General features: G+C 54.3%; 1 long non-coding RNA gene across 1 annotated transcript; it reads left to right on the top strand.

The window, feature by feature from the left end:
- Positions 1-2,262: 2,262 nt before the first annotated feature.
- On the top strand, positions 2,263-4,543 carry LOC127590293 (uncharacterized). The gene is made up of 4 exons (XR_007959578.1): positions 2,263-2,662; positions 2,804-2,975; positions 3,130-3,299; positions 3,376-4,543. It is a non-coding gene; the product is annotated as an uncharacterized LOC127590293 (long non-coding RNA).
- The last annotated feature ends 219 nt before the right edge of the window (positions 4,544-4,762 follow it).

Genomic DNA, 4,762 nt, shown 5'->3' with positions numbered 1-4,762 from the left:
TTGTGTGTGTGTTTGTGTGAGTGTGTGTGTGTGTTTGTGTGTGTGTGTGTGTGTGTGTGTTTGTGTGTGTGTGTGTGTGTAACCCTCCCCTCTCTCTTCTACCACGGATCTTGACCAATCGGTCGGTCGGTGAAGGCCCTCGTTATCGAGGAATGCGGCCCCCAGGACAGGGCGACGGCTCCTGGTGCTTGTGTCTCTGATGACTGTGGAGGCCCAGTCTTCCCCGAAAACCCCGCCCGCAGGATTGACAGAAGTGGGTTGGGGGGCCGGGCGGTTGCAGGGCCCTCTCCTTCCTCCGTGCTCGTCGGTCCTCCTCTGCAGCGACGAGTCGAGTCTCGAAGACCTGGACCCCGCCCCGCACAGCCCCACGCCAGGCCACCCGATCCGCGGCCAGGTCAGCCCACTGTGCCGGGGGAATCCGGCACGGCTGAAGATGACCCTTTAGCTGGTCTTTGAATCGTCATTTTCGGGGCTCCGCGGGGACGGGTGTCCTCCAGCAACTCCGCGTAGAGGAGCTGCTTCGGGAGACGCTCATCCGCTGCACGTGGCCGGCCCACCGCAGTTGGGCCAAGGTGATCATGGCCTCGATACTCGTGAGGCCAGCCCGGGTGAGGATCTCATTATTAGTCAATCTCTCCTCCCAGGAAACGTTGAGGAGAGATTGGAGTCGTCCTTGGTGGAACCTCTCGAGTCTCTTGATGCTGCTCCGATAGAGGGTCCAACATTCGGCGCCATAGAGAAGGGTCGGGAGGACGACAGACTTATATACCATGATCTTCGTGTTGGTGGAAATGGCGTGATTCCTGAAGACCCGACGACCAAGGCGTCCAAAGGCTGTGTGGGCGGCCTGGATACGGTGAGTGAGGTCCTCCGTGAGGCCGGCGTCCTGCTGGATAATGCTACCCAGGTAAGGGAACGCCGAGACCTGCTCGATGGGTTCGTCGTCTATGGTGATTTGGGGTGGATGATGGTTCAGATGGAGGGTCTTTGTCTTTTTGGTGTTGACGGAGAGGCCAAAGGTCCTGTACGCCGCGGCCAAGCCGTCCGCGATGTACTGGAGGCCCCCGGAGGAGTTGGAGACCGCAGCATTGTCATCAGCGTACTGGTGTTCGCTGACGGTCGTGACCATGGTCCCCTGCTTGCTCCTCAAACGGCTGAGGTTGAAGAGTGACCCTTCAGTTTGGTAGCGTAGAGTGATTCCGTGCTCTTGGACAGGGGTGACGTGGTGGATGAGCGCGGCGATGTCGAGGCAGAACAACGTTGGCGCTACCGTGCAGCCCTGTTTGACACCGGTCCAAACCGGGAATGGGGGAGTCATTTCGCCCTGAGTCAAGACGCAACCCTTCATGCCGTTGTGAAACATCCGGATGAGGGATATGAATTTGGGGGGGGGCAGCCTTGACGTTCCAGCACTTTCCAGATTGCTGTTCGGGGCACAGAATCAAACGCTTTGGCCAGATCATAAAAGATGGCGTGGAACTCCCTCCGCTGCTCCCGGCACTTCTCCAGGAGCTGCCTGGCGCAGAACACCATGTCCGCGGTTCCCCTGCCTGGACGGAAGCCCGCCTGGGACTCCGGAAGAACCCGCTCAGCGAGACAGGTGAGTCGGTCGGCCAGTATACGACAGATGAGTTTTCCAGCAGTTGACAGCAGAGAAATTCCACGATAGTTTCCACAGTCGAGTTTGTCGCCCTTCTTGAATATCGTGACGATGACGGAGTCCTTCAGTTCTCCAGGCACCGTCTCCTCGACCCAGCATTGAAGGATGAAGGTGTGGAGGCGGGTGAGGAGAGGTGCACCCCCAGCTTGTAAAAGTTCTACGGGGATGTCGTCAACTCCAGCAGCTTTGTTCTTCTTCATCCTCCTCAGGGCTCCAGAGATCTCCCGGAGAGTCGGCAGCTCCGTCATCCAGTGTTGCACAGGGAGCTGGGGGACAGGATCGAGGAAGCCGTCTGCTGCGCATGTCGGACGGTTCAGGAGCTCCATGAAATGCTCCTTCCATCGCTGGTGAGTATCCTCCTTTTCCTGCAGGATTGTGCCATCCTTTGCCTTCACAGCCATTGGAGGACTGTGAGCCGGGCCGATGATCTTCCTCGTTGCTTCGAAGAAGGATCTGGTATCGTGACGGTCAGCGAAACTCTGCATTTGGTGGGCAAAGTTGACCCACCATTGATTTTGGATCCTACGGATCTCTCTCTGTGCTTCACTCTTGGCCGCCCGGTAGACTTATTCACGTCTCTTGGAGGAAACATAGTTCTGCCATGCAATGCGAGCCTCTCTCTTTCTTGAAATCAGTGGCTCAATTTCTTCCAGGTTTTCGGCAAACCAATCAGGATTTCTCCTCTTCTGGATACCGAGGACCTCTTCCGCGGATTTGGTGAGCGCAGTTTTCAAGTGCTCCCAGTCTGAGTGGACAGTGGCAGGAAGGGTCCGAGGTTGAGTGTCCAGTTTGTCCGCGAGGGACGTCTGGTACTGTTCGAGGACTTTGGGATTCCTCAGCAGCCCAACATTGAAACGTATCCTCTTGGGGATCTTCTTCCTTCTTTTCGCAGGCGCGATCTTTAGCCTAAGTCTTGAGGCTACCAGCCTGTGATCGGACCATCCGTCATCCATGGAGCGGATTGCCCTCGTGACCATGACGTCCGCTCGGTCGCAGATGCGGGTAAGGACGTAATCGATCAGGTGCCAGTGGCCGGATCTTGGATGTTGCCAGGTGGTCTTGTGCTTGTTGGCCATCCGAAACAGTGTGTAGGTTATTACCATTTCCGTCTCTGCGCAGAGTAATTCTCCATTTTCGTTGCAGTTGCCAACGCCTTCCTTCCCCAGAATCCCTCCCCAAAGCTGATGGTCCCGGCCCACCCGCGCGTTGAAATTCCCCAGAACCAAGAGCTTATCCCGGGGGTTGACGCGGAGGATCAGGCCACGCAGCGCGGCATAGAAGGACTCCTTCGCCTCCTCCGAGGCGTCCAGGGTAGGTGCATAGGCGCTGATAATGGGATTGGGATTGACATAGAGGTAGAGTGATGGACATGAGTCTCTCAGAAGTTCTTACGGAGATGATGTTGTGATCCCTAACCAGATGTGACTTAATGCAGAACCCTACACCGTGAATTCTTCTCTCCTCCACAGCTCGTCCGCTCCAGAAGAAGGTGTACCCGTGCCGAGGCTCCTCGATCTGCCCGGCACCAGGGAGACGGGTCTCGGAGAGGGCAACAATGTCCAGGCCGAGCTTCTGAATCTCAAGGGCGATGAGGGCAGTCCTGCGCTCCGGTCTATTTGCTCTTGCGTTGTCCATCAGGGTTCGTACATTCCAAGCGCCGATTTCCAGGAAAGCAGTCCGGTTATTGTATTTGTATTTGTTTCGCCCGCATGAAGGATGAATCTGCTGGAGGCGGGTCTCCAGCCGATCGGTGGCGGTGATGGGCGTGTTTAGGCCGCCTTTTATTGGCCCTTCCTCGGATTGAGGGGAGCAGCGCTACGACTAAAGAGTCCTGCTCCGCCACCGTGGTCGCTGCCTCTCCCCTGCACCATCACCAGTTCGCAAGGGGAGCGACCTTCGTGCCACGGCCGCCGACATGTGGTTGTGGAACTAGGGACGTGGGCCCTCATCTGAGCCTGTCCCCGACGCCCCGCGCCATCGCCGCCGGACTTCTTGAGGTGAAGGGGATCGGGAGAAGGGGGACGGGTCGCAACCCCGCCCCCGCACTTCGACCCCGTGGCCAGGGTCCACGGCAGCGCGGTGGACGACGGTGCGCCGGGCCCTGTGTTTTATTTTGAAGGGTGGGCATTCCTTCATAACCCAAGGTGGATGGTCGGCTTGGGGATCCGGTCCGCCGCCTTGCTAGGCGCTTAACGCCAGGACTGCGGTGGATTTGTATACCGCCGGACGCGGTCCCGCGGGATTTTACTGACCCGAAGGTCATTACCACTTCGCACCAACTCTCCAGTGATGGAAAGTCTCGTCAATTCGGCGTGGAGGCTCCCTTACGGACTTCACTGCGATCCACTAGGAATTGCCGACGGTTTGATCCGCACCTTTGAGCCTAGGGATCGCAGATCTTTGCGAAGCTTTAACCGAAAGGGGGAAAAAACAGGAGAAAGAAAAGTCGGCTCCTATTAAGAGTAGTTCCCGATTAGGAGCCGGCTCACGTAGTTCACGTCAAAGTACAGGCTCTAAGAGACGGTTCGTTCGCGAACGACACATCACTACTGCACTTTAGTTGTGTCTTAGTGACTTACAGTGTACTGAAGTTTACACCAAATTTGTGTGGCAGAATTATCTTGCCTTTATCTTATTGCCCGGTAATGTGTAATAAATCTGACAATGTTTGTTGTAGTAAATATTCATTATTGATTGAACAATAAATTCGAAAGTACCTTGAAAAAAAATGCAAATTATATCTCAGTTGCAATTTTGTTGAAAAAAATAAAATAAAATTACATTCGTTTCCAGAAGTCATTCAGCCCTAATTCGTAGACACAATTGGATGAAATAATCAAGCCAATATACACTACACTCATCATGTACAGGTGGTCAAGTGAGTAGAGCAACATTACTATTTATTTGTGCTGTCAAACGATTAAAATGTTTAATCGCGATGAAAAATACAGCTGTCATAACTCAAATTAACGCAATAATTCCCGATTACTCACACATTTTTTATCGTTACTAAATTTCCTTTGATATTTTTTGTCCTATATTTTTCCTGTTTTAAGGCTCTCATCAACATGAAATCATGGATCAGTTTTCTGTGTGCGAAAT

The sequence above is a fragment of the Hippocampus zosterae genome, chromosome 17 (genome assembly GCF_025434085.1).
Source record: "Hippocampus zosterae strain Florida chromosome 17, ASM2543408v3, whole genome shotgun sequence".
NCBI classification, from domain to species: Eukaryota; Metazoa; Chordata; class Actinopteri; order Syngnathiformes; family Syngnathidae; genus Hippocampus; species Hippocampus zosterae.
Note: the sequence above shows the minus strand (reverse complement) of the source record. Positions and strands in the feature narration are given on the sequence as shown.